The sequence below is a fragment of the Ictidomys tridecemlineatus genome, chromosome 13, assembly GCF_052094955.1.
Source record: "Ictidomys tridecemlineatus isolate mIctTri1 chromosome 13, mIctTri1.hap1, whole genome shotgun sequence".
NCBI lineage: Eukaryota > Metazoa > Chordata > Mammalia > Rodentia > Sciuridae > Ictidomys > Ictidomys tridecemlineatus.
The window spans coordinates 1,417,939-1,431,460 of record NC_135489.1 but is presented as its reverse complement, the minus strand read 5'-3'; positions in this window follow the sequence as shown (position 1 = coordinate 1,431,460).

Below are 13,522 nucleotides of genomic sequence, written 5' to 3'. Positions count from 1 at the left end.
GAGGAAAAGGCAGTTTCACTTCTCCCCTCCCCACTGCGGTTCTGCTGTCCTCTCTTTCCTGGCTGTGCAGTCGTGGTGGCTGCGGCCGGGTGGGGTGGTGAGCAGCCCCTTCCCACCTCCCCAGCTGCAGCACAGGGCCCCCAGGCACCTAGACACGCGCATGCTCCTCCTCCTCTCTGGAGCTGCGCTACAAGCGGCCGTCGGACTTTATCAAATGGTGGGGGGCATCTCCTGAGATGACCATGGAGGTTTCCTTCCTTGCCCTTTAAATTCCATCATTGATATTGGCACATTTTAAAAGTCAACAGATGAAGGACAAAGGGAGGGACTCACTGCAGCAGAATTCTTGACTTACTAGAAGGTGACACTGATCAAGGTGGTGGAGTCGTTGGTCTGACCCTAGATAAAGCACGAGCCAGGAAAGCCGGCCCCCCGGGGCCGGGCTTCCCCACGGTCCCCTGGTCATCTAAGAGTACCCACATCGCTCTCCATCACGCCTGGGATTCCTGCAGAGCACCTCTGCTTCCTGCCCCGAGGAGAAAGAAGCCATTCCGAGCCAGGGAGCGCGCTCCTTGGCGCTGACCCGCATGCCTGTCTGCTGCTGGCCACCGTGGAGGTTTCTGTGCAAACCTGCACCTCTGGTTTGCTGGGCCCCAACAGTCCTCGCGAATGCCACCGGACGGAAGGGTGAGAGAGCACCTGCGCCTCCCCAGAGTAGACCTGCTCCACCCATCTCCCGCGGGGAGGCGCGGAGGAAGCCACAGGTCCGAAGGTCAGAGCAGTGACCTGTCCGGCCTCTGACGCCCTCCCTGCTCCCAGGATGCCAGGACCTGGGTGCAGGGATGAGCAGCCGGCCTGGTCCTGCCCAAGTGTTTCTGCGCATTCACAGTGGGGCAGGTGGAGGAGGAGAAGCCAGCGCTTGGCTCAGGAGGGCTGTGTAGTGGCGATTGGTGCCCCGCAGGGGTCCCTTCCCTGCCTCTCCTCTGCCCTTTGCACACCTGGCACCAAGGACCACGCGCCGAAAACCAATCCTGTCTCATATCAGAAATTCAAGTGGCCAAGAGGTGTGCGGCCAGCGTCCCCCGAACCCCACGTGGTTTCTTGGAACCCCACGCAGTTTCTTGGAACCCCACGCGGTTTCTTGGAACCCCGCGGTGGTCGCGGGTGCCCAGATGACAGCGAGCTCCTGAAGGAAGCAGAACTGAGTGCCGGGTGCAGAGCGCACGAGAGGGAGGGTGCGCGCTTAATCAGTTCCCGCACATCTGTCTTTACACAGTTGGGCTCCTTCACAAAGTCACCCTAACTACCTTAACATATGTAGAGCCAAATTAAAATTACTTTATCAATCTTGCATTTTCAGCTTTCCCATCTTTGGGGTTTTTTCCATCCATGTGTTCATCGTTTCCGCAAAGCCATCTCGTCTCCCCAGAAGTCAGCCGGTGGGAGCCAAGGGTGGTTGAGGGGCTCGGCGGGGGCAGGAGAGGGAGGGAAGGTGTGATTTACAAGCCTTCGGTCCTTGTCCGTATTCTACACTTGATGATTTCAATATTTTAATAGCCAACCATTTGTCTTTCTCTTTTATGGAACAATATATTTCCCTGAATTGTTTGTTTCCAATAAATTACTTTTTGAGCTGAAGTGCGATCTGGGGGGTAATGTAAGAAAGAATACCCATTTAAACATGCACCTCATCTTTGGAAAGCAGCAACACACCCTCAGCGTGATTTTGCAAGCATCTCTGGGTGTACGCTCTTGCAACGTTTTCTTGAAGTAGGGCCACGTGGGTCACAGCAGGAAGGAGCAGAGTAAAATGGAGGACAGCACAGGCTTGGAGGGATGCAATTCCTGGGGAACCGGGGAGTGCCAGCCAGCACCAGGGCACAGACGGCTTCTCTAGCTTCTCTGGAGTTCACTTTGCTCCCTTAAGCAGCTTGTACATGTGGAAGAGAAGTTCACCGCTGTCTTCCCCGTCCTTCTTTAGGTTTTCATGCAACATAAGGTCCATTTTATTTTCACTGCCCTTTCATCATATCCCACACTCTTTGGATGGCGAGAAAAGCGTAAGTCAGTCAGTTACAAAGAGCCATCAGTACATTGACCTGCATAGTCACAGTGACACTGGGAACACATGCATTCTGTTTGTTTGATGCTGGAGTTTTCTTATCTTTCAGAGCATCTGTTAAGATGCTAAAAAACAAAACAAAACAAAACAAAAACAACGCTAGCTAGTTGTGTAAAATTAACCTCTTTTAGGGACTAGATAATAAGATCATTTTTTTTCAAATTAAAAGAAAAGGAAAGGTAAGTAGGCGTGTTTTCTTTCAGACAAATGTTTTCTAATAAGCAGTAAACGAGTTCCCAATATTCTTGTAAAGTTGCCCCAACAATGTCAGAAAAGAAAGCACCTTGCTTCAAGTCTGCCCATGAAGGATACAGGAAGGGGAGTCCCCCACCTCCTTCCTGCCAAGGTTGGGAGCTGAGCTGGTTGCTTTCGGATCCCTGTGAAAACACCTGCTTCCTCACCTACTCTCCTGTGGCCAGGGTGAGGCTTTTCCCGTTGACACAGTTCAAGCAGCGCTGCCACACCATTCCTGTGTCTGGCGTCCTGGACACACATTTCTGAGGACGCCCAGCCAGCAGGGGTGCTGCAGGGTCTGGGAACCTGGAAGTGGCTGCCCCAGTGCCTTGGCAGTGCAGCCCGGGTCTTCCCAAGGATCCATCCTTGCCAACAAGTACACTGTCAGACTTGGGGACTTTCGCCAATCTGGCGGGTGCAAATGGCATCTCATTATTGTTTTAATTTGCACTTCTCAGATTACTGATGAGGTTAAGCATCTGTTCATGTGTTTATTTGCCATATTTTTTCCTCTGCAGTGAACCTATTAGGTTGTTTTCCTTTTTATTACTGACTTGAAGAACTTTTTCTTATATATATTTCAATGATTAATCCTTTGTTAGTTAAACGTGCTGCCAATCTGTACCCCAGTTTATGGGTTGTCTTTTCCCTGTTTTCCTTGTGTATTTGAGACGTGGAAGTTCTTCATTTAATGTGGCCAGATTTCTTGTTTTACTTTCTTGGGGTGGTTTCCTTTGAGGTCTGTGTTCTCTGTGTATTTAATAAATTTTTCCCACCTTACGTCTGTAAAGTCATACTGAATTTTCTTGTGAAAGATTGAAGTTTTGTGATGTTTGCGGTACACTTCAGTTGGTCAGTGCTTATTATTTGTAGGGTGGTCCTGGATGGTGTTTCATTTTCCCCTGTGGAGAGCTGAGTCTTCAGCACCAGCAGTCGTCAATTTCTACCTCCTTCCACTGCAATCCCACCTCTCTCCTGCATCCCAGTACACTTTTCAAAAAGCTTCAGCAATTCTTACACAAATCTGTGGCAGATCTTTTTCAAAGATGCAGTCAATCTTCAGTGATTAAATTGGATACCAGACTAGTTCAAAGGAAGATAGAACGGACGCAGTTTGAGCCGGCTACATAGGAGTTCCTAAAGTAAGGTGGCTACCTCAGATACGGAACTGGCTGGCATCTTAGGGAGCAATGAAACTTTACTCTCGGGGTCCTTCTCTACTGGGCAGAGAGCACTTCCTGCCAGACAGATTCGTTTGCATGATGCTAATTTTCTACAAGAACTTGCTGTACTTTACACAGTTTGGATCCTTATCAACAATAGTAAATCAAACAAGATTAGATTCCCCTAAGAGACTCTCGTGAGGCTGATTGGTCAGATGACTCTGGCCAGAGGTTCTCATACTTGAGCAAGTGTTGGCGTCACCAGGCGGCGGTGAGAGCAAGTGTGGGCATTGCTGTGCCTTCTGATACTCGTACGAGGCTTAAGAATCTGCATCACCAACCTCTCCAGGTGCTGTGGCTGCTGCTGCTGTAGGAATCCAATATCGCCAATTTCTGGACACCCATGACTATGATATTAGTCATAATATCAGTCACCGTTATTCTTTAATCCTGTGTCCAAGGGGCAGGTGATCTTTCCTAACTGTTTCTCCATGTTCTGCTCCCCTGGGCCATCCATCCCTGGCACGAGAGGATGCCTGGTTGCTCTGTGGCATGGAAGCCTTTGGAGGTATGGAGTGTGGGAAGCTTCTCCCTCTGTGCTTATTGGAAGAGTGGCGGGGCTGTCCTGGCTCGTTTCTTTCACGTACATGTAGAGCTGGCTTGTTAATGCACATGAAAGCCAACCATGCTGTGAGAGGAGTGAAACTGCCCCCGTGAACTTGGAGGAACGTTTTCCCTCATGCAAGCCCTTGGGTATCAGCAAAGCGCTTCTTCATTTAATTTGCTCTTTGATAGTATCTTTCAATAAAGCTTTGTTATATTCTCCAAAAGTTTTACATTTCACTGAGTGTATTGCTAGTTATTTGTTAGGGTTATTTTAAAGAGTCTTCTATAGAAAATTTATTGGAATATTTACTCCATTTCTATTTAATGTGAGGACTAAACGTTGAAATTCACATTTAACTTTGTACATTTTTACTTCTTTTTTATTGTTTTTATTTTTTAAATACATGACAGCGTGCATCCCAATTCTTATTACATACATAGAACATGATTTTTCGTATCTCTGTTTGTATACAAGCATGTTCATACCATTCCATGTCTTCACACATGGGCTTTGGATAATGATGTCCCTCACGTTCTTATTTTTCATTTCTTTTTGTCACAATTTCATTGTTGCTTTCTTGATTTTCCTTTTTTTAGTAATTTAAAGTTATATACTTTCTTTCTTTTAAGAGTAATTCTAGGTGATTTACCATGCATATTCAACACTGAGAAACTGAAGTCATATTACTTTATTCTCCTTTCAAATATATGTAGAATCCTGGAACTTAATTTGCTATTCTTTAGTTAGATTCTATTTCTATTAATTGTTATAAATACCGAATTTAGATATTTATCACTCTATATCACCACAATACATGACGTATGTCCCTGTGACTCTGTGGCCTGGGACTCCCTCTTCTTCCTCCAGACATGCACCTGGTGCTCACTGAGAATGTCCTGAGCCGGTCTGTGTGGCACACACCTGTGTTCCCAGAGGCTCAGGAGGCTGAGGCAGGAGGATCACGAGTTCAAAGCTAGCTTCAGCAAAAGCGAGGCGCTAAGCAACTCAGTGAGACCCTACTCTAAATAAAATACAAAACAGGGCTGGAGATGTGACTCAGTAGTTGAGTGCCCCTGAGTTCAATCCCCCTCCAAAATAAAAAGAATGTCCTGAGCTTTGGTGGGTAGCAAGCCTTCTGATGTTTACACTTTATTGAGAACATCTCTATTATATCCCTTTTATACAACAATAGTTTCATTGGCCAGAAAATTCGGGGGGGGTGGTATTTATTTTTCTCAGTGCTTTAAAGATACCTGATTGGGTTCAATGTTGTACATGTGTAGGCGTGTCCAGGAGCAGATTTCTTCCCATTTACCCCCTACAGCTGAGTCCCAGGGTCTGCTCTTCAGCAGTTCTGAGATAACCCTACCTAGCATTGCTTGCTATGTCCCACTCAGTCAGAATACTGATTCCAAATGAGGGTCATCCCCTGCTGCTGCATCAGTGACACTTCAACTCCCATCTGTCTGCCTCTGTGCCATACATTGGTTGGTTCTTTTAACTCTGTATTCCAATTTACTAATTCTCTTTCCAATTGGGTCTAATGCACCACTTAATCCATCCACCAGGTTTTTGATTTTAAGTATCATATGATTTTTATTTAATGTAAATGTTTGCTCATTTGGAGGTTCTCATATCCTTGCCACATCATTTGATAATACCTTTAGTATGTTCTAGTTAATTGGCTTTATTTTGTAGAGCAGTTTTAGATTGACTGAAACACAGAAAGAACACCCAGAGTCCCCCTGGACCCCTTCCCCTACACCTTGTTTCCCCCCACCAGACCCATGGCCCTCCTGGCAGGGCAGTCCGTTTGCCCAGCTCGAGAACCAGTACTGACGCACTGCTATTGACCACGTCCATGGCTTTCATAGGGTTCCGTCTTCATGACGTAGAGTCTGTGGGTTTTAGCAAACATAATGGCAAGTATCATCGCCAGAGCATCACACAGAATTAGTGCTCCAAAACTTCCTCCATGCCTGCTGTGCCCCTCCCCTGGCTCCTTCGCCTGACACTGGTCTCTCACTGTCCTCAGTGTGGTCTTTTCCAGGGGGTCATGTGGTCACAACCATGCGGCGTGCAGCCTTCTCAGATTGGTTTCTGTCCCTGAGGAAGTGCCCTTGAGCTCCTCCATGTATTTTCATGGCTTATGGCTCGTTTTGTATCACTGACCAATGTCCGCCTTCAGGTGGCCCAGCTTGTTTTCCAGCCACTTACAGAAGGACATCCTGCTTGCTTCTGAGTTTTGGCCATTGGGAAGAAGGCCGCTATGAACACCCTGGGAAGACCTCTGTGTGCACGCGACTCACCGGCGGTCAGGAGGGTTGCCAGGGATCGCTGGGCATGAGGCGAGCGCGTCTTGGCTGTGTGAGACCCGCCAGCCTCTTGCCGCAGCGGCCAGCGAGTGAGCCCTCCCGTCATGCCCCCTCCTCCCCCACCCTTGCTGTTGCTGGTGTTCTGCATTTTGGCCGCTCTGGCAGGCGAGCAGAGGTATTTCAACTTGGATTTCCCTAAGTATAGGGATGTGGAACCGCTTGTCTGGGGCTTATTTGCTGTCTGTCTGTCTTTCTTGTGGAGGCATCTGTCCAGGTCTTTTGCCCAACTTGTAACTGGGTTGCTGGTTTCCTTGTGGATAAGTTGGGAGTGTTCTGTGTGTATTTTGAGTTCCATTCTTTTATCATATATGAGTTTTGCAAAAATTTTCTTCCGGCTGTGGCTTGTATTTTCATTCTCTTCAGAGAGTCTTTCACAGTGTAAGTTTTTATTTTAATGAAGTTAACCTATGCATCTTACATTTCATGGACTTGATTTTGGACCGTGATTTTGGTTATCAATGACTCCAAAGCCAGCTAAGTTTGCACCTCTGTGATCTTCTAGTCTTACAGTTTTGTGTTGAAAGCCACAACCAAGTCAAGATGGCGCCTGGCATTTTGCCAGAAGGCGTGGTTGAGAAGTAACGCCAGCGAGATCATTAAGTTAAGCTGTGTATAATTATTAAGATAATGACTGATGGCTGTAACTCGATGATGCTAAATTGAAACAAGCTGTGTATTCAGTTGTGTATATAAACCTCTGCTGTCCGGCAATAAGGCGGCTCCTGCTACCTCGGGTGCCCGCTACTTTTGAGTACTCGCAGAGTTCCCGTTGGTTCTCGCGGAGTTTCCATTGAGTTCCGGTTGAGTTCCCGTTGGGTTCGGGCAATAAAGTAGTTCCTGTTTGAACCTACAAGTGGCTCGTGACCTCCCAGTTATTTGTGCCCAGCCAGACTGCAGCAGTTTTGCACTTTACAATTAGGCCTCTGATCCTAAATATCTGTGATTCCCCGCTGAGTTACTTTTTGTGAGGAGTTTAAGGTCTGTGCCTAGGTATTTTTGGGGGGATGCTCAGTTAACACAGGCATCTCTGCTCCACTCTGTGCCTCTGCTCCTTTGTGACTGTGCTTGTGTGGGTCTGTTCTGTTGCCTGCGTCCTCTGCTCTGTCAAGTGCAAAGCTGTCAAGATCACAGTAATTGTCAGGGTCAGGGCATGTCAGTCCTCCAACTTTGTTCTTGGCCTAGTAATTTCCAAAATGTAGGAATTAGGTATGTATGTAAATATTATATGCAAGAATCCCAAAATCTGCAGAACTCGTAGTCTGACTCTGTGATTTTTGCTGCTCCTAAACCCTGCTGTTTTCTTCTCTTTTACTATTTTGTTTTAGTTGTAGGTGGACATAACACCTCTATTTTATTTGTATGTGGTACTGAGGATCGAACCCAGGGCCTCATACATGCTAGATGAACTCTCTACCACTGAGCCACAACTCCAGTTCCCCTGCTGGATTTTTAATTGTTGGAAATACTGAGCTCACATTTTCTGCAGAAATCCTTTGAGGCCTAATGTGAAGGTTCTTTCCCTCATAAAAGATCTTTGCTTGGTTCTCAGTGGCACTGCAGGACCCCCTATAGCAGGTTTCAGCCCAGGTCACTGGAACACTCCTGCTTGATGCACAGGTGGAAGTGGGGAAGTTCAGAGGAGTTTTTTGGTTCTTCTCACATAGATGAGGAACAGACACTTCTTTATCATCGTGTTTTGTGGGTCAGGTGGGATTGTCAGATAAAACACAGCATGTCCATTCCAGTTTCAGACAGACTAAGTAGAGCCTTACTATCCGCAGCCACAGACTGACTTAGACAACAAGACTCACGTTTGCCTGAAATCACATGCAGCTGGGTCCTCGGGGGCTTGTCACAGTCTGGCAAGCTGAGCCAGAGTGCTTTGAGAACAGTCCCTCTCTCCCTTGGGGTCAATGTGGGGTGCTCCTGTTTGAAAGTGGGTGGGTGTTAGAGGAGGCCATCGCCATCTCCTTAGAGAGCCCCAGGTGCTGCTGACGGCAGGGCCCAGCCGTTACATTTGGGCATCCATGGTGCTGTCCATTCATTCTTTGCTAGCTCAGGGTCGCACCGGGATTTTTAAACACCTTCTCCCCACCACTCAGGAGCAGTTGGCAATAGGAGAACGTTGCTGACATCTCATCCAAAGCACCAGCTGGCTTTCTGGTGCATTCCTTGACCAGAGAAGGAGCCCTCCTCAGAGAAGGCACTGGGAAGAGGGCGGTGCATGCTCCAGCCCAGGGAGGTCTCTGCACTGTGTGCCCAGGGCCTCCGAGAAGCTGGACCGGGGTCTCCATCTGGCTGCTGGCTCCATAGCCTCAGCAGGTGCCCAGGCAGAGGATCCTTGCAGGGACTCCTCCACAGGCCCTGTCCAGCTGCAGGTCAAGGTAGCGTAGAGACTATGTCGGTGTCTATGAATCCAGAGGGCCAGAAGTGAAGATGAGCCTGGCCATGTGCAGCCTCACTGAGTGGCCGGGCAGTGAGGGCTGCAGACAGCAGGTAGGCAGAGAAGTGTGGCCTGTGGAGGAGACCTCTCTAATGGAGCAGGCAGACACCTGAGGGGAGAGCATGTACTTGGGGGTGCCTGGGCTGGGGTCTGAGTTTAGCCAAACCTCCACAGATTTGAACTTGAGCAACTAGCTTGGCCACCGGACACTCCATGTACCTTACTTTAAATAATGGGGTCTGTGCAAAGGACCATGCAGGGAGGCACTGTGTCCACCCTGGCCTGGAAGCTCAGCACAGCTTCTGGAGTGACATGTCTGCACTTGCCCAGGGACAGGCTCCTGCCCAGGGAGGCAGCCAAACCAGGTGAGCAGAGCAGGGGAGCTCGACCACCCAGGACCACGGGCACAGAGGCTCCCAGAGCCAAGATCAAGCCCAGAAATGTGCACAGGAGGACAATGGGAATAAACAGTCACGTCAACAAAAGTGAGAAAGACAGAAAATACAAGAGAGGGTCAGCGAGGATGAAAGAAGGTGGATCAAATACCCTAACATGAATCTGCCATAAAAAGTAGATTGTTAAGATTGGGTTGAAAAGTTTGAAATGCCATGTGGCTATCAAGATAAAGTGAAAAAAATAAAGACCATGAAACACAGCATCAAATAAATGTGAGTGAGTAAAACAAGAGGAAGCGGACAGTATTCACAGCGAGGTGCACCTCCTGAGGCTTGTGCCAGTTCAGCCTCCTGCAGTGAAAGCTGAGTGCAGGGCTGGGTGTGGACCCTGGTGCAATCTTCTGGGCCGCATCAAGAGAACAGGTCTGCAGCGCCCCACAGTCCCATTAACCCTAGACACATGCCCAGGATCTCTGTGTGATCCCCTTCTCCATCCCCAGGCCCTTCTCCATGCCCAGGCTCCCTGTGTGACCCCCTTCTCCATGCCCAGGCTCTCTGTGTGATTCCCTTCTCCATCCCCAGGCTCCCTGTGTGATCCCCTTCTCCATCCCCAGGCTCCCTGTGTGATCCCCTTCTCCATCCCCAGGCTCCCTGTGTGATCCCCTTCTCCATCCCCAGGCTCCCTGTGTGATCCCCTTCTCCATCCCCAGGCTCCCTGTGTGATCCCCTTCTCCATCCCCAGGCTCCCTGTGTGATCCCCTTCTCCATCCCCAGGCTCCCTGTGTGACCCCCTTCTCCATCCCCAGGCTCCCTGTGTGACCCCCTTCTCCATCCCCAGGCTCCCTGTGTGACCCCCTTCTCCATCCCCAGGCTCCCTGTGTGATCCCCTTCTCCATCCCCAGGCTCCCTGTGTGATCCCCTTCTCCATCCCCAGGCTCCCTGTGTGATCCCCTTCTCCATCCCCAGGCTCCCTGTGTGACCCCCTTCTCCATCCCCAGGCTCCCTGTGTGATCCCCTTCTCCATCCCCAGGCTCCCTGTGTGACCCCCTTCTCCATCCCCAGGCTCCCTGTGTGACCCCCTTCTCCATCCTCAGGCTCCCTGTGTGATCCCCTTCTCCATCCCCAGGCTCCCTGTGTGACCCCCTTCTCCATCCCCAGGCTCCATGTGTGATCCCCTTCTCCCTGCCCAGGCTCTCTGTGTGATCCCCTTCTCCATCCCCAGGCTCCCTGTGTGATCCCCTTCTCCATCCCCAGGCTCCCTGTGTGATCCCCTTCTCCATCCCCAGGCTCCCTGTGTGATCCCCTTCTCCCTGCCCAGGCTCCCTGTGTGATCCCCTTCTCCCTGCCCAGGCTCCCTGTGTGATCCCCTTCTCCATCCCCAGGCTCCCTGTGTGATCCCCTTCTCCATCCCCAGGCTCCCTGTGTGATCTCCTTCTCCATCCCCAGGCTCCCTGTGTGATCCCCTTCTCCATCCCCAGGCTCCCTGTGTGATCCCCTTCTCCATCCCCAGGCTCCCTGTGTGATCCCCTTCTCCATCCCCAGGTTCCCTGTGTGATCCCCTTCTCCCTGCCCAGGTTCCCTGTGTGATCTTCTTCTCCATCCCTAGGCTCCCTGTGTGATCCACTTCTCCCTGCCCAGGCTCCCTGTGTGATCCCCTTCTCCATCCCCAGGCTCCCTGTGTGATCCCCTTCTCCATCCCCAGGCTCCCTGTGTGATCCCCTTCTCCCTGCCCAGGCTCTCTCTGTGATCCCCCTTCTTCGTGAGCACTGCCCTGGGCCTTCCTGTCCTCTGCTAGTTCTGGAGCTGGCTGGATCCTGGAGTCCCCTTCCGGGGCAGTGGGAGTCTCCCTGCCTGTCCAGCTGATCCTCCCTTGTCCCCCAGTTTCACCTGCCTGACTGCAGACTGCAGGGCTGTGGGAGCTCCTGCAGTGCCATTTCCGCGGGTGTCTCCAGACTCCAAACCTTCTCTGGTCCCTCTGAACACCCTCCCTCCTTGCTGTCTGACTCTCCATGGGGTCCTGACGTTTCCCTGACACCCCGTTTGGTCTTCAGTAAGACCTTGGAGGTAGCTGCCTTCTCCAACCCCTAGGCTTCCTCTCTCCTCCTGGCCACCAGCTGCCATCTCACCTGTGGTTCACCTCAGTGAGACCTGCAGTGTGTGCCTGGGGCCTGGCTTCTCTGTTTCAGCCAGGGTGCTCCAGGCTCCACCTGTGGAGGTGGTGTGTTCCTGTCTAAGGCCCCACACTCTTCATAGCACAGCTTGCCTTCCCAGTCCTCCATCCAGGGACAGTGGGTCCTCTGCATCCTGGCTGCTGTGAACACAGGGGCACAAGTGTCTCTTCTAAACCACTCCTCTAGCTGGGTTCCAGGATCCGCGTGGCTGCACCGCAGGGCCATCATCCTACTCTTAATATCTACACGAACCCCCATGCTGCTCCACTCCGGCTTCACCTCTGGGCGTCCCCACCAACAGGACCCAGGCTCCCCTTGTCCTCTCCTGTGTCACTTCCCATGTTGCTGATGCTGTCCTCCGAACACTGGGAGGTGACACTGCTACTCTACCTTTGGTCTCTCTATGTCTTCCCTGGGACCAGGTCTACTCAAGTCCTTTGCCCAGTGTTTACGTGGTCAGTTTTAGTTTCCTTAGATCTTGGCTGGCTGTGGCTGGTTTGTAGCAGGCCTTCGTCCATTCTGCCTACCTACTCCCTGACAGCTGTGCTGTTTGCCAGGCCCCTCCTGAGGCTCCCGCTCAGCGTGTGGACTGCGTCCTGGGGTGTGCGCAGGGTATGGTGGTTCCCCTGTGGTCCAGCTGGTCTCACTTTGCGCTTTGCTCTCTGTGTCCTAGATGAGAAGTCGCTGCAGATCCAGCCTCATAAAGGCTTCGCTGTGTCCTCTGAGAAGGCTGGAGGCCTCATCTTGAGCCTGAGTCTTGGACCCTTTTGAGCTACCTTCTGTGCATGTGAGACGGCTTGTGGATGTCCAGTTTCCCAAGACCATTTGCTGAAGACTGTCCTTTCAGAGGTCGCTGGCCACATGCCCGAGGGCTGAATCCGTCCACTTGCCTGGTGTGGCCGTCGGCTTCACACCAGCCTCGCAGCCCTCTGCCCCCTGTGCCTTCACAGGGAGCCCTGAATCAGGGGTGCGCCCCTCACCTGGCTCTCCTCAAGGTCGTCTTGGTCATTCAAGGTCGCTTCAGTTTCCATATGAAGTCTTGAATGGATCTCTCTGTTGACACATTAGAAAATGCTAGTGGGATTCTTGTTGAATTTATTTTTCTAGTACTAGGGATTGAACCCAGGGGTGCTTGACCACTAAGCCACATCCCCGGCCCTTTTTAATATTTTGTTTCAACACAGGGTCTTGCTAAGTTGCTCAGAGCCTGGCTAAGTGGCTGAGGCTGGCTTTGAACACATGATCCTCCTGATTCAGCCTCCAGAGCCACTGGGATCACAGGTGTGTGCCACCAGGCCTGGTTACTAATGGGATTTAAGAGAGGTTTCATAAAATCTTTGAATTGCTTTGGTGGCACTGACATTTGTAGTAAGTTTCTTCATGCAGGAAGTCCTCCATTTATCTGTATCTTTAATTTCTTTCAATGACATTTTATGACTTTTGTGTAACAATTTTTTAAATCTTTCAGTTTTTTCCTAAGAATTTATTATTTTTAATGGCATTATAAGTGAAATTTTTTTCTTAATTTTCTTTTTGGATTGTACACTTGTAATATAAGGAAATAAAACTTATTTTATTGATGAGTTTTTTTCTTGCAACTTTGCTGTATATGTTTATTCTAACTCTTTTTTTTTTTTTTACATAGATCTTTGGAGCTTTCTACATAAAAGATTTTGTAACAAACAGATAATTTGACTTAAAACCATACCAGTTTTTCAATGTTAAAGAATTTATAGGTCATATAAAGTAACAATAACATAGTTACAAAAGGAGAACTTGGGAATATAATGGCTGTGAAGTTTTCTCGGGGCACAGCAAGGCCCGGAATGCAGAGGGAAAGCAGGTAGTGTGGGGAGGGCCAAGAGGGGTGCCAGGAACCCCACAGCAGCCCGCTGAGGTGCTCAGCACCAACAAACTTCATGGGGATCACTCGAGACGTTTCTCAGTCTCACAGGTATTCAGCTTATTTGGTGGTAGTTTCTGGTTTTAAGAAAACATGTGAGTGATCTTTT